Consider the following 18,282-nt stretch of genomic DNA (forward strand, 5'->3'; position numbering starts at 1 on the left):
TACTGATATAGTATTAGGTAAGGAAATTCGCGTCCACAATATACCTATATATGAGAAACGGAAAAGAACGAGTGAGTAAATAAATCACTCATCGGGAAACACCTTAGTGAAACAGGTAAAAATCATGATATTTCTCAGTAAAAAGTACACTACTAGAAATGTTAGATTAACAGAACTAACGAGACCGGGAGAGGTGAAGGTCCCACTGTTTCATGCAACATGTGGTCCCCACAAACAAAGGAGGTTACTAAAATCTCTCAAAACTATGAAAACACAGGTGCTCAAATGACATGTTAGACGCTGATCATTCAATCTAGCTGGGATAACGAGTTGGAATACGGAGCTACAGCTGAGGGCTCATTAAACAAGGAACACGTGGACATAAGTGTAACTAAACATACGAGGAAATCGGTATATCTAAGCACACATTAATCTGAGGCAGGCAGAAACCAGCAAATTAGAATAGAACGAAACATACGCACACGTAGACATCTTTATTATCACTTTGACATAAGGTAAAGATCGCTCTAACTTGGCCCAGCCATTACGCGGGGGAGAACATTCCACACCACAATGTTCCAAGGAAACGGAAAAAAACCCAGAATTCAGAATAAATCGAAATTCCGAACATTCCCTAGCATTAATGAAGCATTGTGCTTTTAACTGAACATTTGCTGGAAAAGGAGATGAAACGTTTCAGTTAGGCTGAAGAACTTACACATTCACAACAACTTTAAAAGGAGCAAGACCGTGATTAAGAACTACGAACAAAACTCACCAACGGGCAGCAACAAAGTGTCTGTGAAGCGGTAGCACCCAGACTACCGCACAGGTAAAATGGAAAAGACCGGAGGGATCGTTTTCGCCACCAACATAATAAACAGGCAAGAACGCTCATTGGCGACAGACCTCATTGCCCCGGTAAAGGAACACTAAGTTGATTACCCTGTACCCCAGCAGGCGGAAAGCATCTAGTCTGCCACAAACTTCGTAAACCCGAAAAGACACCATCTTTTCATACAAGAGGCAACGTATTTTCACATGGCATCAGGCCGGTTCGTAATCGGGTGCGTAATTTGTGTTTTAATTTACGTACAGACCTCTACTTGTACATAAAATTTTCATTATTGTTCTCTAGTGGATTTTGCCACTGTTATACTGGCACTATTGTACATACCGTTTGTTGTATTGTGTTTGTGTCATTTTGGGTTTTTCTTTTTTTTTAAAGTACGTCTGTCTATATGCTACACTTCTTACATTGTTATGATATTATTTGCAGCTTTGTTCTTCAGCTGTTGTTGTTCTTATTGTATAACGTACAGAGTTTGCCCTTTCGCGTTTTGTCTTTTCCTGTAAGAGCATATGCATGTTTGTCATAATGTAACTGTATAGAGCTGTTTGTAATTGTGTTCCAATGTCATTGTCATCACTGCCGCCGGTTGTCTGGTGTTTGTCTAATTGCACTTTTATTTTACCTTAAGAGTGTGTCTGTACGTTTACTTCGTAATTTTGTGTTAAAATTGTTCAAATGGCTCTAAGCACTATGGGACTTAACATCTGAGGTCATCAGTCCCCTAGACTTAGAACTACTTAAACCTAACGACATCACACACATCCATTCCCGAGCCAGGATTCAATCTGCGACCGTAGCAGCAGCACGGTTCCGGACAGAATAACACGGTGTCAACTTAGGCGCCGGCATATGCCGCCTTCTGAGTCTTGCGGACTAATGACGCCGACGTCGACGCAGTAGTCTTACTGGATTCCCCTCGTCCAGCTGGGCCGTGTCTAATGACGTAGAACGCCTACTACGCGTAAAGATCAAAGGTTCGAGATCATTACTGGCGGAGCGCATGTAAATGTCTGAAGAAGCCACAACGGTTGCTGGTCATTAGGTAAAGCACTGGAAAGAGCAGCTTGTGTAGGTAATGCCGAGCTGTGGCGTTCACACAGAGGGCAAATAATTTCCTGTGCATCGAAGCTGCACACATTGTACTCTACAGGGTGAGTTTAAAGTTTTCCCGTGATTATTTATTTATATACACTCATGCTCATAAATTAAGGATAATGCTGATACATGGTGAAACAACGCTCTGGTCGGCGGTTTGCGGGTTTAAATAACCTCGAGGTATGACCATGTGGTGCATTTGACCTGCGGTCGTCGCACGGTGGTGCTGGCAGCAATCCACATACGCAGAGGTGTGTTGGTGCACGACAGAGTACGGTGCCGCGAATAAGTGTGCAGTCGTTTTCAGGTGTGCTGATGATGACTGTGTGTTGAAAATGGCTCAAAAAGACATATTGATGACGTTATGAGGGGTAGAATACGAGGGCGACTGTAGGCTGGTCAAACACAGCAGGTCGTAGCACGGGCCCTCCGTGTGCCACAAAGTGTGATCTCACGATAATGGCAACGATTCCATCAGACAGGAAACGTGTCCAGGCGCTACAGTACGGGACGTCCACAGTGTACAACAACACAAGAAGACCGATATCTCACCATCAGTGCCTGCAGATGGCCACGGAGTACTGCAGGTAGCCATGATCTGGAACTTACCGCAGCCACTGGAACAGTTGCCTCCAGACACACATTCTACAGACGACTAAACAGACATGGTTTATTCGCCCGGAGACCTGCAACGTGCATTCCACTGACCCCTGGTCACAGGAGAGCCCGTAAAGCCTGGCATCAAGAAACACGCTACATGGTCATTGGAACAGTGGTCCCAAGTTATGTTCACGGACGAGCCCAGGTGTAGTCTGAACAGTGATTCTCGCCGGGTTTTCATCCGGCGTGAACCAGGAACCAGATACGAACTCCTTAATGTCCTTGAAGGGGACCTGTATGGAGGTCGTGGTTTGATGGTGTGGTATGGGATTATGATTGGTACACCCCTGCATGTCTTCGACAAAGGAACTGTAACAGGTCAAGTGTATCGGGACGTCATTTTGCACCAGTATATCCGCCTTTTCAGGGGTGCAGTGAGTCCCACCTTCATCCTGATGGATGATAAGGCACGGCCCCACTGAGCTGCCATCGTGGAGGAGTACCTTGAAACAGAAGATATCCGGCGAATGGAGTGGCCTGCCTGTTCTCCAGACCTAAACCCAATCGAGCACGTGTGGAATGCTCTCTGTCGACGTATCACTGCACGTCTTCAGACCCCTACGACACTTCAGTAGCTCCGACAGGCACTGGTGCTAGAATGGGAGGCTATACCTTAGCAGCTGCTCGACCACCTGATCCAGAGTATGCCAACCGTTGTGCGGCTTGTGTACGTGTGCATGGTGATTATATCCCATATCGATGTCGGGGTACATGCGCGGGAAACAGTGGCGTTTTGTAGCACATGTGTTTCTGGACGGTTTCCCCAACTTATCACCAATACCGTGTACTTACAGATCCGTGTCGTGCGTGTTCCCTATGTGCCTATGCTATTAGCGCCAGTTTTGTGTAGTGCCACGTTGTGTGGCACCACATTCTGCAGTTATCCTTAATTTATGTGCATGAGTGTAAATGATATGCCCTCTAGTATTACGGGTAACTCTAAAATATTTCTGTTTGCTGATGACACTAGCTTGGTAGTAAAGGATGTTGTGTGCAATACTGGGTCGGTTTCAAATAGTGCAGTTCATGACATAAGTACATTGCTTGTAGAAAATAAAATAACGCTAAATCACATAAGACTCAGTTTTTACAGTTTCTAACATAGAATTCAACAAAACCCGACGTTTTAATTTCACAGAATGGGCATATGATTAGTGAAACTGTACAATTCAAATTTCTAAGTGTTCAGATAGATAGTAAATTGTCGTGGAAAGCCCATGTTCTGGATCTTGTTCAAAGACTTAATGCTGCGATTTTTACTATTCGGACGGTATCTGAAGTGAGTGATCGTTCGACACGGAAATTAGTCTACTTTGCTTATTTTCATTCGCTTATGTCGTATGGTATTATATTTTGGGGTAACTCTTCCCATTCTAAAGGATATTTGTGGTTCAGAAACGGGCGGTTCGGGCAAGTGTTAGTTCGCGAACATGTAGTCGATCCCTGTTCACTAGTCTGGGTGTTTTGACATTGGCCTCTCAATATTCAGGATGAATTACTAATTATTGCCACCAAGAATAACTTCGAATGTATGATAGTAGCTGAAAAGTTTGTGGGACGAAAGTTGCAGGGGACAACGGGGGCCATAGTATGACGTTAGTTTTTTGTTGCTGGGTGGGGTCAGAGATATGAAGGCCAACTTTGTTGTTTTATATTTGACGATATAGTCTGGTACTTTTTTCTGATAGTGGTATTGAGACGAATCGAATGATGTGTAACAGTAAGATCTTTGAACGTCAACGAAGGTCAGAAAGGTGGCATGAACGTCCATTTACAGAAGGTGTTCGAAGTGATGACCATTGATATCAGTGTAGTGCTGCAATCTTCTTATCATGGGTTGAGTGGTATTCCTTACCACATTGGCAGTTATCGAACCACATGCTCTGACAATTGTCTCTCGTATATCGTGCAAATAGTAAATATTCGCCGAATACGGTGTATCCATCTAACTTGTCATTGACATGTAAACACCATTCAACGGTTTCGCAATACAACACTTATAGGAACAAGACTAGTATCGTCGAATCAAGAGAATGTGAATGATGTATTCCTTCGAAGAACAAGTCAATATGCTTCTCATTTACGGAGAATGCCAACGAAAGTCAGTGAGAGCTGGAGACTTATTCGCTGAAAGATATCCTCAACGTACTCACCCTACACGTCGTACATTTAAGTACATGTGTGATAAATTGAGAACAACTGGATCTTTAACGCATCGGAAACATATCTGGCAAATGAAAGTTACTAACGAGGAAACGGAATTTGGTGCACTTGTCACTGTGGCTGTGTTAGTTCGCGTCAAAGCGCAAGGGAAAGCCAGAGTAGTGTTGTTCGTGTTCTGCATCACCGTAAATATCATCCTTACCATATCAATCTCCACCAGTAATTAACTGGTATGGATCGTATACGTCGCATTGAATTCTGCCTATGGGCTCAACTTCAGATTCAGATGGATGACACATTTATTAATTTGATTTTATTTACTGACCCTTGACGCAGTGGTTGCACCGGTTCCCGTCAGATCACCGAAGTTAAGCGCTGTCGGATGGGTTACCGTCCAGTCTGCCGAGCGCTGTTTGCAAGCGGGGTGCACGCAGCCCTTGTGAGGCAAACTGAGGAACTACTTGATTGAGAAGCAGCGGCTTCGGTCTCGAAAAGTGGCATACGGTCGGGACAGCAGTGTGCTGACCACATGCTCCTCCATATCCCCATCCAGTGACGCCTGTATCTGAGGATGACACGGCGGCCGGTCAGTACCGTTGGGCCTTCATGGCCTGTTCGGGCGGAGTTTAGTTTTGTATTTACTGACGAAGCTACATTCACGAACCATGTAAATGTTAATTTGCATAACATGCATTATTGGGCAACTGAAAATCAATGTTGGCTGCGGCAAGTTACACTCCATAAACCGTGGTCGGTGAATGTATGGCGTGGGATTCTGGAGGACAGAATTATAGGCCCCTATTTCATCGAAGGATATCTTAGTGGTAGGAAGTGCACCACATTCCTGCAAGAAACATTGGGTCTGTTATTGGAAGAAATACCTTTACGAACAAGGAACAGAATGTGGTATCAACACGATGGGCGTCCGGCACATTTTTCGCTGATGGCTAGAAATGAGTTGCAGAGACAATTCCCAAATCGTTGGATTGGACGCGGAGGAGATGTGTCGTGACCGACTCGTTCGCCAGACTTGACGCCTCTCAATTTTTTCTTGTGGGGATTCGTAAAAGACATTGTTTATAAAGACGTTCCAACTACACATTGAAGATATGCGAGAGAGAATTGTCAGACCATGTGGTTCGATAAGTGCCGATGTGATAAGGAATACCTCTCAATCCATGATAAGAAGATTGCAGCACTGCATTGATATCAATGGTCATCACTTCGAACACCTTCTGTAAATGGACGTTCATGCCACCTTTTTGACCTTCGTTGACTGTCAAAGATCTTACTGTTATACATCATTGAATTCGTCTCGATAGCCGCATAGTAATTTAGAAACACCCTGTATTTTACATGTGCAACGGCCTTATCGACGATACGGCAGCTGTGGGTGGCTTATTCCATTTATTGCTGTCGAGTGCTTTGGTTGTCTATGCGGAGCTGATGTTCATCTTAGCCGTGTCATCCTGGACGATGTCTCGCTACCTCATTCTCCGTCTTCCTCTCCCTTTCGTACCCACTGTTGTCCTAGAGAAGCCGTTGTAGGTGGTCTATTCTCTGACATTCTATCCATGTGACCTTTACATAACGGCGCGTTCGACGCTCTTTGCCGTCCGAGACTGATGAGAACCTTCATAGCAGGGTGCTGAAACAGGACTCGGTTCCACATCTTGCTGCACCGTCGTCTGTCCCCATTTCTCCTTGCTCCACCACTTAGTCACAACAAAAGTTTACCTTTCATCCTTCAGCAAACAAGACATGTCGCGGTTTGATTCAGTTTCACACAACACAGACATTTTAGTCAACGCTGAACATCACAGACATTTTATATTGTACGTGTGTTCCTCTGCGTGTCAGGTGTGGCCCCATGTGCTACAGTCGGAAACATAAAAAGCAATTATTTACGCAAGAAAACAGCCAAATATTAGATTGACAAAGATGTCCACTTCTGGAGTTGTCATCATCTATGGAGTGCGACGCAGCAGACTTTTTTAATCTCTCTCTGCAGACTCGAGGACTGTCTTGGTTCAGTCCTAGGCTGTTAAGTCAGTTCTGTCGACCAATTACAGGGTGGTTTTGGGAGCTTTCCCACATTCGTACAGTTGAAATTTGTCCTGTTAACATGACAGAACGTTAGATATTGTAAGTAAACAAAGTGTTATAAATGGAATAAAAATTGCGTAGATGATTTTTTAAAGTTTATTTCTGGTTCCTCCACTGTGAAATGAAAGTTTTTTTTTAAATTTTTGTTGGTGTCTGGCAAGATTTTTCTTTGTAGTTCTCAGTCTTTGTTTTATTTCCGAATTTTAATTGTTAGAGCCCAGATAACGTGATCAGTATCTGAACGGAAACGTAATATGCGAATATTTCTTAGCTGTTGGATATGCTCGGTTTAATCACACGAGGATGTAATTTCATATGAGTTACTAACAAAGACATCGAAAACATATTAATAATACACCGAAGAGCAAAAGAAACTGGTACACCTGCCTAATATCGTGTCGGCCCCCGCGACCACGCAGAAGTGCCGCAACACGACGTGGCATGGACTCGACTAATGCCTGAAGTACTGCTGGAGGGAATCGACACTATGACTCCTGCAGGGCTGTCCATAAATCTGTAAGAGTACGAGAGGGTGGAGATCTCTTCTGAACAGAATGCTCAATAGTGTTCATGTCTGGGGAGTTTGGTGGTCAGTGGAAGTGTTCAAGCTCAGAAGAGTGTTACTGGAGCCACTCTGTAGCAATTCGGGACGTGTGCGGTGTCGCACTGTCCTGCTGGAATTGCGTTTGTCCGTCGGAGTGCGCAATGGACATGAATAGATGCAGGTGAATAGATAGGATGCTTACGTACGTGTTACCAGTCAGAGTCGTATTTAGATGTATCACTTGAAGCGTGACTCGTCCGACCAGGCAATATGTTTCCAGTCATCAACAGTCCAATGTCGGTGTTAATGGGCCCAGGCGAGGCGTAAACTTTGTGTCGTGCAGTCATCAAGGGTAGACGAGTGGCCCTTCGGCTAAGAAAGCCCATATCGATTATGTTTCGTTGAATGGTTCGCACGCTGACACTTGTAGATGGTCCAGCAATTTGCGGAAGGGTTGCTCTTCTGTCACGTTCACCAATTCTCTTCAGTCGTTGTTGGTCTCGTTGTTACAGCATCTTTTTCCTACCGTCGCGACGTCGGAGATTTTATGTTTTACCATATTCCTGATATTCACGGTACACTTGTGAAATGGTCGTTCGGGAAAATTCCCACTAAATCGCTACCTCGGAGATGCTGTGTCCCATCGATCGTGCGCCGACTATGACACCACTATCAGACTCAGTTAAATCTTGATAACGTGCCATTGTGGCAGCAGTAACCGATCTAACAACTGCACCAGGAACTTGTTGACTTATATAGGCGTTGCCGACCGCAGCGCCGTATTCTGCCTGTTTACATATCTCTGTATTTGTTTCTTTGGCGCTTCAGTGTATAAATATGTGTTATTTACATATTCTGATGAAATATAATTACCTTTTAGCCGGCCACTGTGACCGAGCGGTTCTAGGCGCTTCAGTACGGAACCACGCGGCTGCTACGGTCGCAGGTTCGAATCCTGCCTCGGGTATGGATGTGTGTGATGTCCTTAGGTTAGCTAGGTTTACGTAGTTCTGAGTCTAGGGAACTGATGACCTCAGATGTTAAGTCCCATAGTGCTTAGAGGCATTTGAACCATTTTTGGAACTTAGCTTTTACGTAATTTATTATATGAATTATCTGAGACAACGAAAATGGACAAGGACTATGGATAGGTGGCGCTCGATGGGAATGTGGATCGGCCGTGAGGCGTGCCGAGAGATAGTCGTACAGCTGTGATAACACTGTGTCCCGGAGGGCGCAGTGGTTAATGCACCTGCCTAGTAAGGAGGAGATTGCGAATTCGAATCCCGGTCCGATACACATTGTCACTCGTCGCCGCTTATAAAGCGGAATGTCTCAGTGCAGCTGACAGCAGTGATCCATTTCCTTTTTCCTTCCCCTCTCCACCTTCAGTTTACGTGTAAAGTAATTTATCTCCAAAAATATATTGAGCGGATAATTATCGATTGTAAAAGACACAAAACGTTCAGTGTACTTCTTATAAAATTTAGTTCTTGGGGCACTATACATCTTCAAATGCATCGAATCAGTTGTATTGTATGTTAACCGGGGACCTAGAAACGACGGAGAGGCTTCGTCCCCGCTGCAGCCGCAATGGTCCTCAACCCCACGATGACTATCGCAGTTCATCCCCCCGCCGCCCCACACCGAACCCAGGGTTATTGTGCAGTTCGGCCCCCGGTGGACCCCCAAGGGAACGTCTCACAGCAGACGAGTGTAACCCCTATGTTTGCGTGATAGAGTAATGGTGGTGTACGCGTACACGTTTTGCGCATCAATCGCCGACATAGTGTAGCTGAGGCGGAATAAGGGGAACCAGCCCACATTCGTCGAGGCAGATGGAAAACCACCTAAAAACCATCCACAAACTGGCCGGCTCACCGGACCTCGACACAAGTCCGCCGGGCGGATTCGTGCCGGGGACCAGGCGCTCCTTCCCACTCCGGAAAGACATGCGTTAGACCGCTCGGCTAATCGAATCAGTTACATCAAAAACGCAACTTTACAATGCTGCCCTCTCTTGGCCACATGCCTGCGGACGCCCAGAGGCAGTGGGAATGTACTGGACGCCGCGTGGGTGCATAGCAGAACTACCCGCTCTGGGTTGTCTTGTCTCAGCTACGGTACTGCAGGGACTTCTAGAGACAGGTTTCTGGTATTTGAACGGGACGACGATTGCTCTTTCGCGTTATGAAAGACGAAATTGGTCCGTCCCGGTAGCTGCTCAGTCAGCGCTGCGGATTGCCGGGTGGGTCGGAGATTTTCTCTGCTCGGGGACTGGATGCTGTGTCGTCCTTAGGTTCGTATGATCATGGCAAACAGTTGATACAGTTGTGAATATAGAAATACGTAACTTGGACAGTAAAAGTAAAAAGTGCGCTTGTTCGGATTGTGCAGGGTGTATCAAAGAGAATCATCCCATTTGGCACGTTTATATTTCTGAAGCTAATAAACATATTCAATGCATTTTGTTTTTTGATGAACGGGAAACCGAAACAGTTTTTTTTCATACCTTTTCTTCGGTGTTCAATATGCCCTCCTTGAGATGCACGGCATATGTCAATACGATGTTCAAATTGTTCCCACACTGCAGCGAGGATGTCTTGAGTTACAGCTTGCACAGCTGCTGTTATGCTATGTCTCAGTTCACTCATTGTTGTTGGTAACGGAGGCACATAAACAGTGTTTTATAAGCCCCCACACGAAATAATCACATAAAAGTCACGTCCGGTGACCTTGGAGGCCAGTAATGTAAGGGGGAATCATTTGGTCCAGTGCGACCGATCCAGCTTTCAGTAATCCTTTGATTTAAAAATTCCCGCACTTACAGATGCCAGTGTGTCTGTGCCCCATACTGTTGGTCAATGAAGTCGTTCGATTCAGTCTCCAACTGTGGGAAAAGGAAGTTCTCAAACATATCGAGATATGTACTTCCTGTAACAGTGTTCCTGCCAAAGAAGTTTGGACCATATACCTTTTCTCGTGAAACTGCACAAAACACATTAAATTTTGCAGAGTCCCTCTCATGTTGTACGACTTCATATGATTGTTCCCTACCCCATATTCTGATATTATGACATTTCACCTTTCCGTTTAAATAGAATGTGGCCTTGTTACTAAACACCAAGTATGGAAGAAAACTGTCATCCTCCAGCTTGCCAAGAACGAAATTACAGATCTCCACACGTTGTTCTTTGTCACCTTCATGAAGGGCTTGCAGTAGCTGGATTTTGTATGGTTTCACATCTAAACGTCGACGCAACACGTGTTGAGCTGTCGAGCTGCGCGGCGAACGGATTTCTGAGGACTCCTTGTGAAACTATGGCGGATGCGTTCGACGTCTGTTTCAGACACTCGTGGACGGCCCGGCGATTTGCCTTCAACACAATCAACCTGTTTCTCAGAGTTATTCATGCCATCGTCTAGTGCTCTGTGATCTAGGAGGATGCACACCACACCTAGTACGAAAGTCACCCTGTACAGTTTGTAAGTAGGCTATTTAGGTTTTTATGTTGGTAACGTCACGTAGCGCTCTGTATGAAAATCACTGACGGTGCTGCGTGCAGTCTGTGGCTGGTTTGCATTGTTGGAATATTCTAGTGTTGGGCAGTTGGATGTGAACAGCGCGTAGCGTTGCACAGTTGGAGGTGAGCCGCCAGCAGTGGTGGATGTGGGGAGTGAGATGGCGGAGTTTTGAGAGCGGATGATCTGGACGTGTGTCCATCAGAGAGAGTAAATTTGTAAGACTGGATGTCATGAACTGATATATATATATATATATATATATATATATATATATATATATATATATATATATATATATATATATAATGACTTTTGAACACTATTAAGGTAAACACATTGTTTGTTCTCTATCAAAATCTTTCATTTGCTAACTATGCCTGTCAATAGTTAGTGCCTTCAATAGTTAGACTCTTTTTATTCAGCTGGCAGTATTGGCGCACGCTGTATTGCAGTAGTTTGAGTAACGAAGATTTTTATGAGGTAAGTGATTCATGAAAGGTATAGGTTATTGTTAGTCAGGGCCATTCTTTTGTAGGGATTTTTGAAAGTCAGATTGCGTTGCGTTAAAAATATTGTGTGTCAGTTTAAGCACAGTCATTTATAATTTTTCTAAGGGGACGTTTCATAAGTTATTACTGACCCGCACTGCGCAAAACGTAGAACACAAAACGCATTCTGTTGTCCCGTCACCATTTTTACTAGACATGAAGTGGGCGCATGCTGCTGCTACCTAGTGGGAACCACTTAAAACTCGAGAGTTTTCTCTTTCTAACAGTACGTTGTTCACGCACATATCTCAAATAAGAAATAGCTATGAATTTTGAAAATCGGATGATTCTTTTTGATACACTCTCTATTGTATTATGTGCCGCACTTTCGTGTACATCCACAGAGTGTACTGTTCTCCCAGTAAAAGGATGACTTTTCAGTCTAGGACCGTCTCAGAACTGCACTGTAGAGTAGCCCCGTTGAAACGGCCAAGGAGCTGCAGCGGCGAATTGTACTGTGTCAAGATTTACTTCACAATCCGGGGGTGTTCGATAAACCTCGTAATTCTCTACAGAAGAAAGTGGATATTGCATCCAAATGCGAGGACAGAACTTAGAAAAGCGTCTTTAACAGGTACGTATAAGTATACAATGAAATGTAACGCCTAAAGTGCTGAAGCAGTACTGCATTTCTTGTTAGGATAGGCCGTGGGTAGAATTTGAGTCCTGTTAGAGAGGCTTGAATAAAATGTTCTCGGGCCTCCAGCTGCGCTAAATGATTAAAATGCCATGAGCCTTCGACCAAGTATTCCTTGGCCATTGTCAAGTGGTATGACTGCCAATCGGCTGCCGATGCGCCACTTACATACTGTACCTGCAGGCTGTGACGTCACTGGTTCTCACGGCATCGCCATATATGGGCATCCGCTGACTCGGCGTCCGATGCGCCCACCTTCAACTGTGCCATCGCTAGATTCCACGATGCGCTGTATTAAAGGTGTTATCGGTGATTTTTATTTGGATGGCTTCTTTAATTACGATTAGACGGGCGGCGGGAAGCCCGTTTGCTCTAGCTGTTGCGAACTTATGTATGGAGGATTTTCAGGACATTGCCTTAGACACGGCCCCGTTAAAGCCTGGTTGTTCTTTCGATACATTGACGACACATTTGTAATTTTGCCCCACGTACGTGAAAAGCTTGACGAGTTTTTGCAACATTTCAACAGCATTGACACTAACATACAGTTCACGATGGAGATAGAAAAAGACAACGCATTGCCCTTCACCGTCCGCCGCAAACTAAACTCGTACCTTTGCCACAGCGTGTACAAAAAAGCTAACTCCGATCTGACCTTGGACGCCATCGGACACCATCAGCCAACACAGAAGCGCCCTGTGTTACAAACAGCGGTACGTCGTGGAAGAACGATATCAGATACCGATAACCTGCCCCACGAGCTGAACCACCTACGCAGATTCTTTAGGAACAACGGCTGCAGCGTTCACCAAATAAATGAAGTGATCTCAAGCAAGACCCACGGCAAGACTGTCTACGAGGAGACGGAGTAGAAACTTGCATTTTTGGTCTCGTTCTGTGTCTCCGTGTCGGGCAAGATAAGTCGCCTCCTTAAAATACACAAAATAAAATCGATTTTGAGGCGCCCGTCAAAAATCTGACAGTTGCTGAGACCAGTTAAAGGCGCAGGAGGTCTAAGTATACCTGTAGTGTACAAGATACCTAGCAAGTGTCGGACAAACAGTGTGGCCTGCAGAACAACGCAACAAGACCATGAGACGTTTTATCGCCTACTACACCCCAAAAACCCGTTTTAACCTAGTATGCTCCATAAAACAGTCACCGGATCAAATATGACGAAACCACGGTCGTGGCTCGCACTAACACAGCTTCTGGAGCTGTGTAATTAAAGAAGACATAGAAATAAAAAGTCACCGATAGCATCCTAAATAGAGACGGCGGACTGCAGCTGAGCACGTCGTGAGCTCTGGCTGTCGTGCGCTTGAAGCGGGCGCATCGAACTTCGAGTCATCGTATGCGCAGATAAGGCGATGGTGTGAGCACCAGTGACGTCACAGCCGGCAGACAGAATAATGTACCAGCAGCAACCCAGCACTCGTTCCAATTGACAATGGCCTGGGAGAAATTGCTCGAAAGCTCATGGTATTTTAACCACTTGGCGCTGCTGCAGACCGTATTACCACCGTAGGACTCTGCATTCTTGCAGATACGGGCTTAATTGAAAAGTTTGCATTTCAAATACATTTATACTGATTATTTCGTACTGCAGTCAGTGGCAACCACACATTCGCAATTATCTCGCAATAGACTAGTTTTTGAGCCATTTTTCTGGGAAGTTTTTGGTTCTATTATCGTGTTCTTTCTCCCGCGACACATTCCTCTTTTAGTTACGATACAATTACGTATACTCAGGAAGGCTGAAACTAGCGCACGCAGAGGGAAGAAATTTTGTTTGTTTATGTGAGTCATCTGTCTTCTGACTGGTTTGATGCGGTTAGCCACGAGCTCCTATCCTGTGCCAATCTCTTCATCTCAGAGTAGCACTCGCAACCTATGTCCTCTATTATTTGCCGGGTGTACTCCAATCTCTGTCTTCCTCTACAGTTTTTACCCTCCACAGCTCCCTGTAGTACCATGTTTGTTGTTCCCTGATGTCAAACAGATGTCCTATCATCGTGTCCCTTCTCCTTATCAGTGTTTTCCACATATTCCTTTCCTCTCTGATTCTGCGCAGAATCTCCTCATTCCTTACCTTATCAGTCCACCTAATTTTCGACATTCGTCAGTAGCACCACAGCTCAAATGCTTCGATTATCTTCTGTTGCCGTGGTCAAGCGGTTCTAGGCGCTTCAGTCCGGTTTCGTCAGTAGCACCACAGCTCAAATGCTTCGATTATCTTCTGTTGCCGTGGTCAAGTGGTTCTAGGCGCTTCAGTCCGGAACCACGCGGCTGCTACGGTCGCAGGTTCGAATACTGCCTCGGGCATGGATGTGTGTGATGTCCTTAGGTTAGTTAGGTTTGCGTAGTTCTAAGTATAGGGGACTGATGACCTCAGATGTTAAGTCCCATAGTGCTTAGAGCCATTTGAACCATTTGAATCTTCTTTTCCGCTTTTCGCACAATCCATGTTTCACTGCCTGCTGTGGTCCAAACGTACATTCACAGAAATTTATTCCTCAAATTAAGGCCTGTGTGTGATACTAGTAGACATCTCTGGACGAGGAATGTCCTTTCTGCCAGTGCTAGTCTGTTTTTGATGTCCTCCTTGCTCCGTCCGTCATTGGTTCTTTCTCTACCTAGGTAGTACAACTTCTTAAGTTTATCTACTTCGTGACGATCAATCCTGATGTTAAGTTCCTCGCTGTTCTCATTTCTGATACTTTTCATTACTTTCGTCTTTCTTCGATTTACTCTAAATCCTTATTCTGCTCATTCCATTTAGAAATCTTGTAATTGGTTCAAAAATGGTTCAAATGGCTCTGAGCACTATGGGACTTAACATATATGGTCATCAGTCCCCTAGAACTTAGAACTACTTAAACCTAACTAAACTAAGGACATCACACAACACCCAGTCATCACGAGGCAGAGAAAATCCCTGACCCCGCCAGGAATCGAAAAATCTTGTAACTCCTCTTCCCTTTCACTGACGATAAGAATGTCATCAGCGAGTCGTATTGCAACGATACTTTCGCGTTCTCGTCAATACGGTACCAGAACGTTTAAGTTCTACCACTGTAAAGACAGAAGATCCGCGATTCGGAATGTGCAGTAAGTAGCGGCAGGAACACCACCACAAAATCATGCAGTACTAACACTTCAAATCATCGACTCTCGGAGAGAGATTTTAGCCGTATTCAACCCAATGGTAAAGTATCGAACTATTTTTCTCCGAATCATATTGTTTGGGGGAAAAGAAGTGAGAATAATTACTTTTGGAAACCTTTTATCAGACAAAGCCTGTTATAACAATAAACTGTTTCGCTTAATAAAACGGCCGCCAGCCCAAATCGGGCACAGTGTCTACACAAAAAGATGAAGTCAATTTTCGACACTGAATAAATAACTACTTTCACTTACTACGGTCACTTGGCAGTTAGTACTATTAATCCCACTTTCTGATACTTATGGAATTTATCACTATACTTCAGTAATTATTTAAAGAAGACACACATATGTTGCAACAAGGATACAAAAATATATTAAACTTATAGCTATAAGTATGACCAAAACTATTATTTAACACGACTAAATTTCATTGCTTTAGGACTGTTATTTGTTAACGTTGTACTACCACCAATATTTGTCTGGCTTTCTTTGACATGGAGAAGTAACACGAACAATTACTGTTAAGACTGTTGCAGTTAAACAATTATGTTACTTTACTTTCAGAAATACTATTGAAACTTTCGCAAACAGAGGGAGGGAAAAATGTATGCCTCCGTATGACCCCTCATTTCTTTCCCCGCAAGGGGCCTGCCAGCCAATGATGCCTAACGCTCATTTCCATTTTACCCCTAATTTCTCGTACCTTATCTTCGTGCTCCTTATGCGCAATGTATGTTGGCAAAACGTGTTTGTTTTGGGGACGGATGATAACTGCACACAAATGTGAAGACAACGAGGTGAATGGTACAAAACCGCCCACGCTGTCGCGCGTCACACCGCCCACGCAGCCAGCATAATGGTCTGAGGGGCCAAAGCCTACAATAGCCGGTCACCTCTAATTGGGATACGTGGAACACTAACGGGCTAGTGTTATGTTGATGACATTATTCGACCCCATGTGGGACCTTTCCTTCATGATCAACCAGGAGCATTTTTTCACCAAGCTAACGTTCGTCCGCAGAAAGCTTGAATTGCTCAAGACTTCCTACGTCCGCCGACCACGGTGGCCGATCGGTTCTAGGCGCTTCAGTCGGCAACCGCGCGACTGCTACGGTCGCAGGGTCGAATCCTGCCTCGGGCATGTATGTGTGTGATGTCCTTAGGTTAGTTAGGTTTAAGTAGTTCTAAGTTCTAGGGGACTGATGACCACAGATGTTAAGTCCCATAGTGCTCAGAGCCATTTTTGAACTTCCTACGTCCAACTCTTCCATGGCCGGCCTGCCCGCAGGATTCGTTCCCTATAGCGCGCGTGTGGGACCAGCTGAAACGTCCGATGCCGGTGTGTCACTCTGTACATGATATGGGGATGGTTGTTCAGGATTTGTGGGCCGACCTGCCTCAGCACAACATCAGACGTCTAATCAACTCGATGCCGGACCGTGTAGCGGCATGGTTTGCACCAAAAAGTGGTCCGATACGTTATTTATCTTGCACTGCGTTAGTCTACTAGCACTCAATGTATTTGTTTACAAGTCTCGATTTTGAGATAAAATGAATCTCTCATCTTTATCAGTACTTTAATAAATTTCATTTCGATCCGATGCTCCCCTCTTGGTGCACTATTTTCAATGTTCCTTTGTGTATCTCGTGATCGGTAACGGGCTTATAACTGTCCCTTGTGGTACTACGAAAGTTCTTTTTAAATACAACTATTGCGCGAAAAGGAGAAGCGCATGCTGAGTGTTATGTTCTAGGCGATCCAGAATCCGATCACCAGTCTTCCCTGATATTCCGTAAGCTCATACTTTGTTTACCAAGTGATAGTACTGAACTTTATCGAACGCGTTGGAAAAGTCAACGAACAGGGGGCGTCAACCTGGGCGCCACCATCTTCGGTCCTCTGGATCTTATGGACTGACAGAACGAGCAGAGTTTTGGAAAATCTCTGTTTGCCGTACCCATGTAGACTCTTGTAGAGGGCATGTTCACATCGACGTGGAATATTTTCTGATGCTCTTTTATGTACGGAGACTATTTAAAATCCTTATACTTAGTGGTACTTACAAGGGAGACTCGAATCGCATCCCCCTCAGATTTAATGGTAAGATGGCCCAGTGGATATCCCGTTAAAAAGGTATACTAATGCGTGAAAACAAAATAGAAACAGTGAACCGTCCAAGATTAACAAGTGCAACATCAAACGCACTGGAACAGTTACGGCGTCGTGGTAAAGTGGTCAATGTGTTGGACTGGAAGCGGACGAGCCGGGTTCGAAACTTCTTCGTGCCTTTTATTTTTTTTCACAAAATTATGAACTGTGCGTCCGGTAATTGAAATGTTTGTTCTCTTTCTGTAGTCTTGGCAGTTGTCACACTATACATTGGTTACAGAATATGAGTCATGTGGTAAGGATACATTACCGTTACAAGTAAATGTGATGAATGGTAAGAGCAGGCGGGATACCACATAGACGTCTCACATAAATAAAAACAACAAATAAATGTGTCTGAACTATGTTACAACAAAGGAATTCAATATTAAAAACGTCCAAAACGGAACACAACTTCAAACGTTAAAAACAAATGTTTTGACAGGGCAGAGGGAAAATTGCGTGTTTGTGAAACTGTTGCGTTCACTTGTTGTCGCCTATGTAACAAACTATTATGTTTACATCATTTCCTTGGGAGTGATCACAGTCATGTTCATACGAACACCTAAATAGGGGGATCAGGCATATCTTAGTCACTCACCAGGCGTACAAATTAGGTTCAAATGGCTCTGAGCACTATGGGACTTAACGTCTGAGTTCATCAGTCCCCTAGAACATAGAACTACTGAAACCTAACTAACCTAAGGACATCACACACATCCATGCCCGAGGCAGGATTCGAACTTGTGACCGTAGCGGTCGCGCGGTTCCAGACTGTAGCGCCTAGAACCGCTCGGCCACACCGGCCGGCACAAATTAGGTACGTCGATAAGA

This window comes from Schistocerca piceifrons, chromosome 3, assembly GCF_021461385.2.
Source record: "Schistocerca piceifrons isolate TAMUIC-IGC-003096 chromosome 3, iqSchPice1.1, whole genome shotgun sequence".
In the NCBI taxonomy this organism is placed as follows: domain Eukaryota; kingdom Metazoa; phylum Arthropoda; class Insecta; order Orthoptera; family Acrididae; genus Schistocerca; species Schistocerca piceifrons.